The 17,787-nt window shown below is 42.9% G+C and overlaps 1 protein-coding gene across 1 annotated transcript in view; it reads left to right on the top strand.

Annotated features, from left to right (window-relative positions):
* Positions 1 to 951: 951 nt before the first annotated feature.
* The window catches only part of hapln1b (hyaluronan and proteoglycan link protein 1b), a 42,022-nt gene continuing 25,186 nt past the window's right edge, over positions 952 to 17,787 (top strand). Inside the window, exon 1 of the mRNA XM_063210030.1 lies at positions 952 to 1,110. The gene's annotated coding sequence lies outside the window, so the exon portion shown is untranslated. The remainder of the gene's footprint in view (positions 1,111 to 17,787) is intronic.

Raw genomic sequence — 17,787 nt, forward strand, 5'->3', positions numbered from 1 at the left:
ATGTCACATCCTTTTTTGCAATCAGTGGAAGTGGGTATGGGGTAATTAAGGTTAAACATGTGTAAAGGTCATGCAGGTAAAGGCTGGTAAAGGCTAACGTACAGTAGGCTACTTCCCAAGCAATAAGTCTTCTCCAGTAGTGGACTATTGTTAGCATAAATGATCTTTTCAATCATGTGATGTCCAAGTAGCCCAAGGCTAACAAAGAAGGGCCTTTCAGATTAGCAGTCAGAGTTGTTCATGGAGCAGGAAAGAAACTTTGAACCAGCAGCCTGTTAGTCCTAATCGCCTAGTAAGTTAAGGCTACCAAGCACTTTCTTAGGCTTACTGTACACCTACAAAATTGAGATTCTGAGCCACCTTGCGACAGCATCTATTGAAGCCTGGAGCAGCGACAGCAGCAGGCGTCTCTGTCATAAATCTTTGTAAAGACGTTGCCCTCAGAAGACATTCTTAACACAGCCTCGGGTCGTCACGCAGAAGATGCGCGAGGGCAAAGTGTGCGGCTGTCACGCGTCTTTGAGGACCGCTAAGCGGTTTCGTGATAGGCTACAACCAAGTGGATCGAAAGCATAGAATTTGAAATCAATTGATAACAACAATGTGCGCTGGCTGGGTGTATTTTCTGTCAAGCTTGGTTCTGACTTGTTTTTGTTGCAAGGATGTTACTTCGGTGCTGTTGAAATAGTAGCCTATCCAAAAGTGATGATGACGTCGGTGCTGAAGTACAACATCTTCCTGAGGAACCAGGGGAACATGAAGAGAGGGGGAAAGGCAAACATAATCGCTCTCTCTCTCTCTCTCTCTCTCTCTCTCTCTCTCTCTCTCTCTCTCTCTCTCTCTCTCTCTCTCTCTCTCTCTCTCTCTCTCTCTCCCTAATCGGGTGTGGGGGCAGTGAGTTGAAACAGTGACTAAAAAACTTTCCTGAGCCATTGGTTTGGTACGGCCCGTTAGAAGAGGTAACCTACCTACTGAGGATTTGGGGGGCTGTTGCTGCTGCTGCTGCGCCCGTGACGTCGGTCCGTTCAGACTGAGACAGAGCATTCACTTTGGATGGGCACTTGCACATAACAGTTCTCACACTGATTCTTCAACCCCCAGCTTTTTATGGTAAGTCTTGTTCTTTTTAACACTAGTTCGGAGGTGTTTAGGTACGCACGGGGAGTTATTGGTCCAAGTGTAGTGTGTGCGTGCGTTTTTTGTGTGCCTTTGATGTTTTTTTATGCCCACTGAGCTCAAAGTAGGCTAATCATTTTACATAGTTTTCATCATTATCACGATATCATATTTACCCAAGCCATTCCCAAGTATTGAGAAAGAGAAGTTGGTATTTGTTATGTTATAAAATAGCCTACTATGCATAGGCCTATGTAGGCCTATTATTGTAGGCTATAGAGAAATTAAAATTACTTGTAGAAGTTGATCACCATTAAGAAGAGGTAGGCCATGTGAGTGAAAATACTGCAGGCTATTAGTATTTTTGGGGTGTGAGATGTTAGAGTATTATGTTCAGGGGCATAAAGTGATGGTAAACAGTCGGATTTAATATCCCCACATAAAAAATCTTACAATATCATGAGCAACAACAGTTGTGAATTTCCTCTGATTATATATAGGCTATTTCTTTTTGGAATGTGTACGTAGCATGTACAGATGCTCATTGTGTATGAGAAAGGAGGCAGTGCTTTGCAATGAGCGTCAGTGAGTGAAAAGAAAACATAGTTTTAATTTTCCGGGTCCTGTCATGTCTATAAATCACTTGTGTGCTGGAATGAGCTTTTGCGCCATCCGATCCACCCAATACAGCGGTGCAACCACTGAACTTGATCCAGCTCTCCCAATTAGTCCTAATTAACTCCACCCGTTGTGTTTTTATATTTATACACACATATGTTGCCCCTTTTCACTTGTACTACATACAATCCCCCTCCTATGTGTCTGTGTGACGGATTATGAGACAGACTGGCTCCAGTATAACCAGTGAGTGGAGTGGAGCTCCCCCCACTTGCACCAGTCAAAAGAGCGCTTGTGGGGCATGTTGGTATACTGGGACTGGGACAGAGTGCTCTTTCTGGGATAGCGAGGGGTATAGGTATAGGCCGCCAAAGTGGACTGAGGGAGGGGTGCGGGGAGTGGCGTGGGGAGTGGTTGATGAGTGTACACCAGTGTGTAGGCCTATGTGTGTGTGTGTGTGTGTGTGGGGGGGGGGTGCGCATGCGTGCATGCATGAGTGTGGGTGGGGTGTGTGTGTGTGTGTGTGTGTGTGTGGTATTGAGTGGCTTGTGGAAGAATAAGGGGTAGGTGGGTGCACAGAGACCCTGTTTCAATGTTGCTTGAATACTTGGTGGAGGAAACAGCTGGTAAAACAAATACTAGGTGTGTGTGTGTGTGTGTGTGTGTGTGTGTGTGTGTGTGTGTGTGTGTGTGTGTGTGTGTGTGTGTGTGTGTGTGTGTGTGTGTAGTGGGGGGGGTGGGGGTCGGTTGCCGAGTGTGTCATGGTGCAAATTAATAATGCCGCCCTTTCTTGGGCTGCTGAATGGAGCATTCTGCTGTGCTGAGAGTTAAAAGCTGTGCACCTTAGGGACTACAGCCGGATGTAAAATCACACACACACACACACACACACACACACACACACACACACACACACACACACACACACACACACACACACACACACACACACACACACACCACTGATATCATGGTTGGATTTCTTTGGACACTTCAGTTGTTTGTGGTGGGTGTACACCTGTGAGACAATCGACTGTGAATGTCTTTATTTGTCTTTGGTGAAACTAGGGATATTTTCAGCAGCACCAGTTCACTCAGGTTGTATACGACTCTGGTACATGTGTGTGGATAATGCCCCCTAGTGGAATGGCCATTCATAATCTTTCAGTCATAGGCTGAATTTGATATCTCTCCTCATTTTTACCTGAGGTTCTATTATGAAGTACTCTTACTAATTTAATTTCAACAACGAGACAGTTTCTACACCAATGATTCCAGTGTACCTAATGGCATGTATAAACTGTAGGAGTTCTTCTACTTTTACTTGTACACCCGTATTCTTACTCTATAGTGCAAGTTGTGAGGAACAAAATTATATAACATAGGCCTAACTCACAGCATGCCGTATGAGGGGCATGACGTGGTGAACCAGTGAATACCTCACATAGAGCCACAGTGTGCCAGCCTGGTTTCAGTAACTGGTTGAACTCTGTGACTTGGCCTGAAGGAAGTCATGACATCAGAGCCTTTGCTCATTGGTCAGTTTACCGATGCTAAAACATGACGACTACTAAATCCACAGCTAAATATGAGCGAAGTCTGTGAAATGGCTGGATACAGTCAGCTAGGGTTGCCGCTATCTATAGACGTTTTGGCATCCTATGAAGGAACACCCTTTTGATCCATTTCACTACCACTTTTACCATCAGCTTAACTTCTATAAGCACTATAATCACTTTGACACTATGGAACTTTACCCCCCANCCGTTTTGGTGACAATAAGGTTATAACAGAGGCTCTGCGCTAAGGGGTCAATATTTCTTTCAATACATATGACAAATAAAATCCTTATACTACTACTTTTACTAATGCTGCTGTTTCTGCTACTACTACTTCTTCTTCTACTGCTACTACTACTACTACTACTATTATTATTATTATTATTACAAATACTACTACTACTACTACTACTACTACTACTACTACTACTACTACTACTGCCAATACTACAAACGGACCCTCCTGAATGGGCTTTAGAATTAAAGCTCTGTGAATTCTCCCTGCTGGCAATATTCATGCATGTATCAACCTTTAGGAGGGCACTACTGTGAATAGTCCCCAACCTCTCCCACACCATCAACAATTACTGTGACTGCAAGACAATTCCACTGTGGTTAGATCAGGATGTTGCTGCTCCTCTCCTCCGTCATTTCTATGAAGTGGATATTACTCTTTATTAACTGTCAGATGAGTGTGTGGTTCAGCCATCAGTATTTAAGCTGACACTCTGCTTGCAACAGGAAGTGGGTTGGTACACAGCCTTATTTTAACATTGTTTGAATGTTTCCAACAGCAATTAGGTTCTAGGGTAGTAATAATGCCACAAGTCCAAGAGTCAACAGTTTAATCATGGCTGTGTGGATCTGAAAAGCTGGTATTGTCCGTTGTATTGTGTGAACAGACTGTTTGGTTTCATGACTGTGAGACTCAGTAGGCTATATGTAATCTTGACTCTAAGACTATGGTGACTGGATTCTGCCAACTAGCAGTGTAACGGTATGCAAAAATCACGGTTCGGTACGTACCTCGGATTTTGGGGTCACGATTCGGTACAGTATCGGTTATACATTCACACTGCTACTTTGGGTCGGAGATTTCAGTTCTCTGGCAGCGTTCTGCATGAGCCATTGCATGTAGTGGCAGCATAATGTAAAAACATGACCAGTTGCCTGTCAATCTACCTTCCGGTACAGAACTGTTCGGTTCGATACAGGTGTGTTCGGTTCAGTACAAATACAGTACATTGCACCTTTACAGGCCTACTGCCAACACATACACTCACTTACATCATCCAGCAAAAAAAACTACCCTTATATAAAAAAAATCTAAATATATGTATTTGTAAAAGATAGTCATGACAAAATGCAAGACAGAATTTTAGCTATCCAAATTTTGTTCAAGTCTGGAGCAGGTGGTTGTGCCTTGTTCTGTCCCGGTCTGGTTGGATTGGTGCAGTCGGTTTCCTCTCCCTATCCACCCACCCATCCACCGTGTCAGCGGTGGCTGAAGCGGCCGGTACCAAGGCATGTGCCTCTATACTGAGCGCTCTTTGTCTGGGCTAAGGTGGTACGAGAGTGACGTCAAAACGTACCGTACAGGCCAGGCCTTGCTGTAATGTAATGAGCTTCTAGGAAGAGAGCCGAACCAGAGTGACCCCTCTTTCCAATTTTTTAAGCCCCGGGAAGAAAAAAAAATGGAAAACGCCAAAATGGAAGAACTTTTCACATGAAGAGTTCCTCTGTGTGACCCTGAGCATATTTAGCCCCACGTTCAAATAAATACCTTGGCAGAGATTCACTGGCTTCCTATGCGTGTGTGTGTGGGGGGGGGGCTGGGGTGGTTACAGCAAAACCTGGATGAAACCAACCCCGTCTAAATGAGAGGGCCTGTTTGTTAGCGAAACACGTTCAACATCAACATCAAATGGTCGCCTGTAAACTCCAAGGTGTGTCCGTTATTGGCTAAAACATACCTCTTTGGCTGACTGGAGTGCACAGCTATTTTCAGGGACATTGCTGTGTGTGTATAGAGAGTGTGTGTGTGTGTGTGAGAGAGAGAGAGAGAGAGAGAGAGAGAGAGAGAGAGAGAGAGAGAGAGAGAGAGAGAGAGAGAGAGAGAGAGAGAGAGAGAGAGAAAGAGAGGAGAGAGAGACAGCTCTATCTATCCCCATCTATTAAATACTAACAATAAGGTAGGTAACAACATGCGATTGTGTGTGTATCAGAGGAGAAAGTGTGTGTGCGTGTGCGTGTGCGTGTGTGTGTGCGTGTGAGAGACAGACAGAGAGAGGGGAGTGCCTGTACATCCATCCACAAGTATTAAAAAACTAAAGGGTGAGGCAGTAGACAGCAGGAGATGCCATGCTCTTTAAACGGCCATTGATTGAATAGGGACAGACAACTCTTAGCACGGCCGATTTAGCTTTCCTGTAGTAACTTCCTCAACATCAAGGCTCTTTGTCTTGTTAGGCCTATAGAGCACCTTTTTAGTGGTGCTCACTTCTAGCCTGCTTCGCTTAAAAAAAAACCAAATGTTTGTGCAGTCTCTCAAGTCCAAGGGGAGCCAAGTCAAGGCAGTCAGTGTCAAGAAGATGGCTCTGCATCCTGGAGGAGGACACCCCCTGTGGCTCTTTTAGGTTTTTGGCACAGAATATTGTTTGTAAGCGTCTTCGACGGATCTTGTTTGATCTTCCTCAGATTCACATATGTAGGGGCCTACGGATTCATTTTCGGGAGACGAAAAACAAGGGTTGACACCTCGTTCAGTGGAAGGCGACAAAAGAGGGTGAAAGATTTCAAGCGTGTTAGCCAATCTTGTTTGAATGCAGCCAACAGCAAAACAGCAAAAAAAGGTTGCAAGTGTGTTAGGCCATCTTGTTTGAATGCATTCCTAGTGTGTTGCATTAGGTGTCCAAACTTAATTGTGTAGGACATAAGCATTGATAGTATAAAAGCTTCAGATATACTTTTTGTACCTTTGTGTATCACCTAATATAAATAAATTAATACTTACTGGAGAGCGCTGTTCGGTCGTGTCTGCCCCAACAAAAACTGTACCAACGTCCGTTAGATTTTACAGCGCGTCCGCGTTTGTGAATCAGATATGGATGCGATTATGGTCCGCGTTTTGACAGTAGAATTTGGGGCGGCGCACGGTGGCGACCCTGATCCACCAAGTGGAACCCAAAGGAATGTGACAGTGACACGGATGTGGTGACTTGAACGCGGCTCCGCATCGGAGTCCTCTGCTGTGTGGGAAGGGCTAACGGCTGGATAATGGAGCTCGGTGGCTGTTAGGAAATGGTCTATTTGCCCTGAGAGTCTTGTTTGAAGGCATTCCTAGTGCACTCTCTCTTGATTAAAGAGATGGCTTAAAGGTGCACTGTGTAATATTTGTAGTAGTTCATTTCCAGAATTCATGCTGTCCATTCACAAATGTTAAGCTACCTTTTAAACATATACTTACCACCACCATTAAATTCTAAGTACCGGCAGGGCCGGTTTTTAGCATAGGCCGGCTAGGCGGTCGCCTAGAGCGCCATGTGAAGAAGGGGCGCCGAAATGGCGCTCTCCTATGCGTAATTTTGCGATATGAAGTTTTTTTTATGAAGTCGCAATCAACAAAGAGTGGCGAAAGCGCTCCTCACGGCAAAGCGCCCCTCAGCCAATAGTAGGCTAATATCTCTTCCAACTGTCTCTGGGAAGTCTGTGAACCAATAAACAGACAGTTCTGAGAAAGGGGGCGGGACGAGTGACAGCGTGCGGTCTATTTTGAATTTGGAGACTCACTCGAGAGACAGAGGGGGCAAGCGCAAACAGTAGTGCTGCTCTGCTGGATGGAGATTATTATGTTCTCATTAAACCACTAATTGCATGATGCAGGAGTTTCAGAAGGTGTTTTGGAACTATGTGATTTAATCAGCAACCGTTTGTGATTATGGAAAGCCTAATAGTTATGAGGTTACTATTTGGAATTAGAGAGAAAAAGAGCTTTGTTTTTGATCAGAGAAATCGCTAGTTAGCATGCTAACATTAGCCAAGTATGCCAAGCAATGAAATCCAGTAAAGTAGCCTAGCTGTTAGTAGCCTACTCACTACTCACTAACACCCACCTGATATCATAATACTTGCTTAGGTTGACAAGCAATGTAAAGTAAGACTGGTGCAATGTTTAAAACAATTTTAGCTGCCATATCTCCTTCCATCCACATGAATTACCTGCTTGTTGTAAGCTTAAAAAAACATTAATTTCCAGACCAGAATGACATAGCCTACATTAATCATGTAACAGAACCATGCACAGCAGACAAGTGAGGCTATTTACTATATTTTGTATATTATGAAATTCAATAGCGTGACAGCTCTTCTCCCTTTCTCTCACCCTGTCCCTCCAAACACATAGATACCCCCCTTCTCATTCTCCTACTCACAAATGCACCACTATTTCCAGTCCAGAAATTAAATTGGTTTGGAAGACAGCACAAATGTGTAGCTTATTAAAATTGTTATGCTGCCATGCTTTGTGATGCTGTAGATAGTGTAGATCAATGCAGACCTCCTTGGTAGGCTTATTGTCTACACATGCATTTTACATGCAAATGTACTGTATCACTCTCCTGACATTTCAATTTCACGTTACAATTCAAACACATTGATAACCTCCCTCTCATCTGGGGTTGGGGGCCCCATCACCATCACATCCAACACACCACACAGTGAAGCTACTTTCATGCGACTCAATCTGATGTGTTGGTCGCCTGTCAAAAAGAACCACAAATCCATTTGATGAAAAACGGTTATTGTTCTTGATGCTATTTAGTTAAGCTTACTAAGGATATTAGTCTTGTGTTCTGTGAGGTATAAGAAAGATTTTTTTTTCTTTCAAAGGTAGGGGGGGGGGGGGGCGCCAGAAATCAAACTCGCCTAGGGCACCAAATAAGCCAGAACCGGCCCTGAGTACCGGTATTCATTATGACTGGGAAATACATGCATGAAAAGGGGGATCTTCTCCGGCGCCATTTTGAATGTCCAGAAATGGGCATTTTTAGCTGTCAAACTTGCCGTCCTTTGGTCATACTAGTAAATATTGGTTTATTATATATTAATATTCATGAAGGCGGCACAGTTTCAATGAGCAGCATAGTTGCAATACCTACTCTGGCCACAATCTTACACAGTGCACCTTTAAAGGCTGATGACAGAGCGTGGTGGCTGTGAGGAGATGGTCTACTTGCCCTGACACGCTTCTCAATGAATGGGATTCAGACCAGCTTGTTGTGACAACACCATCACAGACTGACACGAGCCAGTCAGAGGTTTAATGTCCCATTTGCTTGAAACATGAGGAGACAAAAGTCAGACTTAAATCAGTCAACTAAGGATACATCATCATTAGTCACTGTATTCATATGTCCAATTGCTTTTTTGATTCAGCTGGGTTCCAGTCAAATTTCGGAGACAAAGGGGCCGGTTTGCAATATTGTTTCCCTGTGGTTTGAATGAAAGAACCAGTCATATGTAATTGGAATACTTGATGTCTTTGTTTCAGGCCTTGTACATCTCTCACTCTCTCACTCTCACTCACTTATATCGCTTACTGTGAAAACACGTTGTATGATTATTCTACAGCATTCATCAAGCGGAAAATGTCTCTCTCCCATTCATTTCGTAATAACCATCAGAATATGTAAAAGGCTAGTGAAGTGCCATGCATAAATCAACCTTTTTTGTATATTATTGACAATGACATCTCTATTAATATGTACAAAAGTGTGTAAATTGGGAAATGGCTTCATGGCGAGTTAGTTTTTGTCTGTACGTTCGTAAGAAAACTTTACGTAGCCTCAGTCATAATGTGTGCTATTCCATCAGCGGAATGCTGTAACCGTTGTTGAAAAGACTTAGTAATGCCACTACTATGGTACCACAACCATTACTTCACACATACAGGGTCATAAGTAATAGAGTAAGACTTGGTCATTGCCGTTTCTGTAACAACACATTTATAACAGAGGCCATGTGTTAACACATTAAGCCGTGAAGCCGCAAGGGAAGTGTGCACCATTCTGCAAGGGAAAAACCTGTTCCTTGAAAAAGCTTTACTATAATGGCACAACAACTCCATGACTAGCACACAGAGCCTTTAGTAATATATTACGACTTGGTCATTAGCCTTCTGGTAAAACAACATTATAAGAGGGCACCATGTCTGAAGTGTAAAAAAGTATAAAATGGGAAACGGCTTTATGAAAAGCGTTGGTGTTTGCCATCTTTTTTTTTGCCTTGTATTATTATTTTTGTGACAGGACAGTGATAGATACAAACAGGAAGCGAGTGGGGAGAGAGACGGGAAAGGATCGGCAAAGGACCTGGGCAGGAATCGAACCCAGGTTGCCCGTAAGGCGAGTGCCCTTCCGTTAGAGCCACGATAGGGCCGATGATTGCCATCTTTAAGTTCATGGGAACACTTCACGTAGTCTCATGAAGTGCACCGCTCTGCAACTGGAACACTGGAATCGTTGCAAAGACTTAGCAGTACTACATACCATAGTACTCAATACCACATTACACAGGGTCTTTGGCAATACAATGCCACTTGGCCATTGCCATTCCGGTAAAAGCAGATTTATAACAGAGGCCATGTGTGAACGCATTAAACTGAAAACCTGCAAGTGGAAAGTAGAGGAAGCTGAGACGCCACAGGGGGAATGGTAAGACGAATGGCACCCAGCTGGGGACGGCCAGACTAGGGATGAAAACACCAGGGAATATCCTTCCAGGTCAAAAGGTCACCGGCCGAGAACCCACTGACCCAAGGTCAGATTGAATGCCACTGACACTGGACATTCATTCATGCCGGCCGTGTTTCTGTGAGGCACACAACAATGTCAGTCTTTTCATTCGTAAATCCCTGTGGGACTTACTTAAACCAATCCAACCGCCACCCCCCCTGGGTTAAGGTCCAAGTGTTCAGATCTCAGGGGTAGCCTACGTGCTGTGACCCAGGTGGAGGTTCTTGTTCGTCTGACCCTCCCCGCTGTTTAACAAATGAAATGTACTCGCCCCCCCATGTTATGACATGGTGCTCTTAGCTTGATGAAACAGGTTTATTGGTTCCTTATGGCAATGTAATGGGTAAGGCCATTATGCCATTGACTGGGGTGAATGTGACAAGTTATAGGTTGTGAGAGTGGAGACACAGGAGAGTGTTATGGCTACTTGCCTCGTGACTCAGTTACATTTTCATTTGTTTAGAAATGGATTGAAAACCAAGACGAAAGCAGGCCTGCAAAGGGCTGTTATCCTGAATGTTAAATGTACAGTACATGTTGGGATAATGCAATTTGACTATAACGTAATTGAATTGCTGATTGTTTTCTAGAGGTTTATACCAACATGTTCACAGTCTCTTTTTCAGTCATAGTTCATTGATTTCCCGACAAGTACTTGCGTGGATAAAATCTTCTGTATGTACAGCATTACGTTACGTAACTTAGTGTTTTTATGTCATTTCCAAACGTCTTTAATTGTACAAGTAAAAACAATTCAGTATTGACAGATAATGTCACCTGTGATATGGAAATCCTCTGGGCTTTACTCATGTACTATAAGGTACACCCAGCGCAACAATATTGTACACATCTGACTCTTAAATAGTTGAGATATCATCCTACGTCTGTCAGAACAGCAGAGGAAGTCATTTCTTACACAATGACTTGATCCATGTTAAATTTCCCAACACGTTAAGACTTTAAAGACAAAAACTGTTAAACAGTTTTGTCGACTGAATTTTTCGCTTGAAAACACACGGGGCCTTTGTTCTGTTCTGTCTGTCATTTCCTCAATATCTGCTGAGGAGAGACGCGCTGCTTCCCCAACAGAGGGGCTTATTTGAAGTCAGGAAGCAGACGCGTATATCAGTGGAGGATGTTGAGAGGAGAGGTAATGAGGTGACTGGGCCCCGAGATAGAGAAGGCTGTATCCTGAGAGTTATCAGCCTTAAGAGTGGGAAGACTACACCTTTGTGTGGGAAACAGTCCTCCTATGAAGACCCCCCATCCCCAACCCATTCCACAGACATGCGTGTGCGCACGCACGCATGCACACACGCATGCACACACGCATGCACACACGCATGCACGCACACCCAATCAAGCATTTGTGTGCAGACGTGTATACAAAATAAGAAAAATGTTGACGATGTGGTGGTGACACTGTATACTTAAGTACATGCTCTTGCTCAGCATTGTGACTCACTACACTTCTATGGAAACACATGGTTTGCACGTTCTCTGTTTCTGGTTCTGGTTGGATAGTTGAGATGGTTTACTGTGGATGTTGAGATGATTTAGGATTGTTTTCATGTGTGCATAGATATTAAACAGACCTGCCAGCTGTTCCAATACGCCAGTGACAGGGTTGAATATGTCTTCTCTGAAAGACCTTGTTAGCAGTTTAACCCCTTTCCACAGACCTTACTGTCACCAAAATTGTAACGACTATGTCTTCATCTGTTACTTAAGGCTCTTGGTAATGTCATAGCAATGTTGTTATGATGTAATTGAGTATTTTCAGCAAATAGTGAATAGGCCCGCCGGCGACCCCATCTGCACTAAGAGGCTACTACAGTATCAATAACTTGCGCCTGCTCTTGTCACGAAGCAAAATAGATACAGCTGAAGTGGAAGAGCTATTGTCTTTAGAGTATGAGAAGACAGCTTAAGGTTAAGGAAGTCTCTGTAGTCTTATTTGTCTGACATGCACGCTGAGGATATTGAAATTTACATTAACTCACTCTGTAGATTTATTGGCATTTCACTTCGGCGGTGGTGACATTTGGGTCATCGCTGGAGTGCATCCAAGAATATAAGAGAGGAGAAATCAATAAATCTCTTGTCGCATACTGAAATTGTCACGTTTAGTTTTTGGGAACACCCATCTCTGTGAAGCATTATGTGGTTACTGGTCCAGGGTTTTGTTTTTTGTCTCTGTTCAATGTCAATTTCTGGATCTTGACTTGTACATCTAAAGTGTCAATCTGAGACATTCCCCCCTGCCTTGGCAAATTTGTGAATGTCTCAGGCAACCCTACTGTCCATAACATTAATGTGTTTTGGGAGATGAAAAGGCCAAATGACATATCTTTCTTGCCAAGTTTTGTCAGAGGACGCGCTCAACTTCTTGGAAAAAATGAATGTCTTTGGGTGCGCGATAAATGTCTTTGGGTGTGCGTGGTGCCACGCACTGATGAAGGCTTGTAGCCGAAATGCAATTGCTTTTGGTCATGGTGGTAATTTATAAATAAATAGTGAGATTTAGTTTGTGAGTGTGAATTTTTCTTCTTTCAATATCTTTCTTGCCAATCACAAAACCACCTGCTTCTAATGAGCACAGTTGTCCAGACTTAGTACTGATATAACTACTAAATGCAGCAATTGCAGGGCTGGACATTTATTCACTGAAGCGAGGATTACCACCTTATACAGTAGGCCTATATCAACGAGGCATTGTGAAGGTCCTAAGCCTTGGGCCCTAGGATGATTGCATTTACATTGTATTACATTGCATTGAATTTGGCAGACACTTTATAACCAATTTATTGTAAGAAGACTGAAGTAAAGACAATTTCAAACTTCTGTGCTAATCCTGTTACATAGACTTTTGACAGTAAAGTACACTTGACTTGACTTGACTTGACTTGGCTTGAAGATTCCACTGTGGTTTTCAAGTGTTAACACTTGCGATTGAGGAGCAATTTTCCTCATGATTATCTGTCTCTGTCTGTTTATTTACCATAAACACACAATCATTCATCTTGAGGTTTGTTCCTCTGTCTGGGGAAGTTGACCGCAGCAAAAGAAGGGGTAAAAAATCTGAGGCTAAGACTCCAACAGTAATTATTGATCGAGTGTACACACGGAGCCACACAAACAACTCATTTGTCACTACAGACAGAGGAGGTTGGCCACAGAGCGCAACGCCACCAACTGGGCACACAAACAAATCTCACAGCAGTGGACAAACGCCCCATGCGCAATAAACGCTTGGCAAAAACTAGGCCAGGAGTCAAAAGGGCAGCATCCTTGGCTAGTGATGCCGAGCATCACTCATAAAACACAGAGAGAGAGAGAGGGGGAAAGAGATAGAGAATGAATGAATGAATGAATGAAATGAAAGAGGCCTGTGTGAGTAATACCGAGGGAAAATGGAGAGGAGAGAAAGATAGAATATAAAGTAGATCCCCGTCCCCATGTATTAGAAACTAAAAGAAGGAGAGAGAGAGGGAGGGAGGGAGGGACGGGGGGAATACCCTACAAGGCAATTAATCTAGGAGTCTTGCAAAACTTCGGCCTATTAGAAAAACAATGTTGCAATGACAATGCTGGGAAACGATGCCGTAATTGATCTCTGTTGATTTATGTGTACCGTTTTATTACCAACATCGTAGTGCTGGTGGTGTTGAAAGATGGACTGACAGTGACTCAGTTGATTAACGTCTAAAAACTAAACAGGAGGGGGTTTGTCTGAAACATTTTGTGTGGTTGTTGTAGTTAAAAGTCAAAAGCATTTGTGGCTTAGGGGACAGCATAGCCAGTAGAGAAGAGAGAGCAGAGAACCATTGTTTTGGATGGCACAGTTCAAAGCCAGCTAATGGAGTCTCGTCCACCCGCAAATTATTGTATGTGAAATATCCATGACATGCCACAGCTGTCACGGCTCACTCTCAACACTCTGGGAAGTGTAAATAGTCATTTAGAACAAAAAAAGAAGAAGAAAACAACGGTGACGTCAAGGGCTTGTATCACCAAAACGTTTTCCAAGAATCTCTCTGTTCTCCTCAAATAGCCTTTGAAAGGTAAACAGCTGCTAAACACGAGTGCTGTAATGGGTGCTTTGGAGTCCAATTAGCTTGTGGTGTTTACCTTTCAGATCCGAGGATCCATAGATCACGGAAATCCACAATTTATTCCCTGAGTACCCATCAGCGGTTTACCCGTTTAAACAGATAATTGCTGATTGCTCAGCCCCCAGATCTCAGCGCCCCCCCCCAACCACACACACACACACGCGCACACACACACACACACACACACACACACGCACACACACACGCACATACACACACACACGCACACATACACTCACACACATGCCGGAACATGCACACACACATATGCACGCATGCACATACACATACGAATGCATGCACACACACATGCATGCAGGACCACAGGAACACACACCCGTATGCATGCAGGGACACTCACACAAACGCACACATGCATTAACACACACATACCGGTACACTTGCCTCACCCTCCGCTGGTTCTGCTGCAGTGTGTGATTGTGATTTTCACTTTCCATGCAGTGCATCTGAGCATTCAGTGGAAAATCCTTGGGAGAGGTCAGTTCCTTCCTTGTACATGCAGTGCTTGTGTGTGCCATATGTGGGAGAATTTGCAAGTCACTGCCTATTACTCCAGGACAGAAGCTCTGAGACCGACCGATATCATTCCTGCACTCTGGCAAATTCCTGCTGAGGAAGGCTTTAACATAATTTGCAGAGTACTTGGGGCCCTTATCTTGAAGAAAGATAAAGCAATGCCCTGCCTGACACGCTTTTTTTATTATTAAGAACTTTTTCTTATCCCGAAAATACCCCTTCACTTAAGAGAATCTGTCATAGAGTATGCATAATTTCTGCTACACTGCCCTGACCTTTCACATACAGTGAGTCCAATATGTATTTGATCCCTTGCTGATTTTGCTGGTTTGACCACTAATAAAGACATGATCAGTCTATAAATGTATGATAATATGTATTCAAACATGGAGAGACAAAATATCAAAAAGAAATTCCAGAAAATAACATAAAACAATATATTTTAATTTATTTGTATTTAATTTAGGCAAATAAGTATTTGACCCCTCTAGCTAAAGAAGATAAAGTACTTCCTAGTTGTCTAGCACTGAGGTCAGATGCTTCTTTTAGTTGATGACAATGTTTGTGCATATAGTAGAAAATATTTTTGCCCATTTTTCTTTGCAGATTATCTCTAAAACATTAATAGTTTGTGGCTGTAGCTTGGCAAATAGGAGGTTCAGTTCCCTCCATAGAATTACTATAGGGTTAATATTTGGAGACTGTCTAGGCTTCCTCACGACTTTAATATGCTTCTTATTGAGCCACTTCTTTGTTGCTTTGACTGTATGTTGTGTATTATTGTCATGTTGGGCGATCCAAAAATGGCCCACCTTCAGTGTAGTGGTGGAGGGAAGGACATTTGCACTCAGGATTGCACATTACATATCTCCATCCATCCATTCGTTGACGATGTGAAGTTGTCCTGTGCCTTGGCCAGACAAACACCCTCAAACCATAATGATACCACTTTCATGCATGATGGTGAGGAGGGTGTTCTTGGGATCATAGACAGCAGTTCTCTTTCTCAAAACACATTGAATTGTGTTAATGCCAAACAGCTTGATTTTGGTTTCATCTGACTACAGCACCTCCTTATCATATCCTAAACCAGTCTGATGTCCGTTGGCAAACCTCAGGTGGGACTGCACAGGTTCCTTCTGAAGTAGAGGCACCATGTGTGCACTACAGGATTTTAAACCTCTGTGGTATTAAGTGCTACCAGTAGTTTTCTCAGTGACTTTGGTCCCAGTAGCTTTGATATCATTGCCTAGTTCATCCCGTACAGGTCTAGGGTGCTTTCTTTCTGTTCTCATGATTATCAAATCCCTACAAAAGGTCAAATCTTGTATAGAACCAAAGACAGGCTGATGGATAGTCATTTTGTATTCCTCACATTTTGGAAGAAATGCATCAACAGTTGGCTCATTAATACCCAGTCTCTTTCGTGTGGCTTTGCAGCCCATTTCATCTTTGTTCAGGTCTAAAATCTTGTCCCTGATATCATTTGACTGCTCGTTGGTCTTTCCAATGCTGGTGAGGTTGGAGTGTGACTGATTCACTCATACTATGGACTGATTCTGCTGATTCAATGTGTCTTTTATGCATGTTACTAATGATGTTAGTATGTACAAGTGTCTTTAATTCAGATGACAAGTTGAAGTGCCCATCTGGTCTGTGGGCCCGGAACTGTTATCATTTGGCAGGGGATCAAATACTTATTTTGCTCGATGAAATGGAAATAAATTAATATATATTCTCTCAAGTTAATTTCTGGATTTTCTTTTTTATATTCTGTCTCTCCATATTAGAATACATATTATCATAACATTTATTGACTGATCATGTCTTTGTTAGTAGGCAAACCAACAAAATCAGCAAGGGATCAAATACTTATTGAACTCACTGTATACTGTACAAATGTAAAATCCCAGTAGAGCCTTCAGTTTGATTTTGGGTTCATGAGAGAACTTTTAGGCTTCCCCAAATCCAACTGAAGGTTCTTTGAGGAACCTTTTAAGTTGAACCTTTTTAGCTACACCAACATCACAGACGACACTTTTTTCATTTCTCTTTTTTCAAGTCTCTCTCCAACACTTTTGTATCCTATCCTCTAGTGTGATAAAAGGCAAATTGTCAAATTAGTCTCTGTGTGTAATTTGGACTGGAGTCACAATCCAAGATGTGCTTGGCACTTGGCCCCATAGCTCCTGCTGCACTTCTTTTGTGCCAGTCCTTGGAGAGTATCCATGCCCCGAATCGGTGCCAGTGACTTGCATTGGCATAGACCAGTGTGACACATGTATACTTAACATTGTAGCTGCCCAAATCTGAAACTTTACTAGACTAAAAAGTACTATGGAATAATGGAAGGTTATTTTCCACATTCTAAAAGACAAATAACAAACCTTTTCAAAGCAACTGGTTCCTGTGAGATTGGAACTTTTAACAGGTCTGAGTTCCACCCTAATTTTCTTTTCTACTTTCTTATTAATAACAGGATGAGCGGGTGTCGACTGTGGAGAAGTGGGCAGGATTTACAGTATGTCGAATGGATTGTGCTTTGATGAAGATGGCTTCTTTTTTCACTGAAAAGAAGGATCTGAGTTTTGACATTTCACGACTTGCTTAGCAGTGGATATGTAACACTCAATTTCCTCGTTCTACCCACCCAATAACAGCTCCAGTGAAGTTTGTTTCCCAAACAAAGGCCACACACCACTGAGGAATGCATTGGTATTGTTCAGCATCTGTTCTCGCTATCTCTCGTAGTGGACATTCCATTGACACCAGCAGAGTTAAAAGGTTCATGTTTGGTTAAGTGTTACTACGTACGTCAAGACTAAAAAGAGGGACTGTGTTTGACTAGTACTGCCATTACACTGGTGGAAGTCCCTTTCAGTTATAAGGTGGGAATAAACAACAGTCGAGTTGTAAAGTCAAACCAAGGTGATAGTAGTTTTCACGTAATTCCAAATGGTAAAAGGAATAATTCAAATTCAGTGTTCAAATGGCACAAGGGGGTCGAAGGGGGTCCAGCTCTACAACGGATCATTTGACCATCCCATTGAC

The sequence above is a fragment of the Engraulis encrasicolus genome, chromosome 11, assembly GCF_034702125.1.
Source record: "Engraulis encrasicolus isolate BLACKSEA-1 chromosome 11, IST_EnEncr_1.0, whole genome shotgun sequence".
Taxonomy (NCBI): domain Eukaryota; kingdom Metazoa; phylum Chordata; class Actinopteri; order Clupeiformes; family Engraulidae; genus Engraulis; species Engraulis encrasicolus.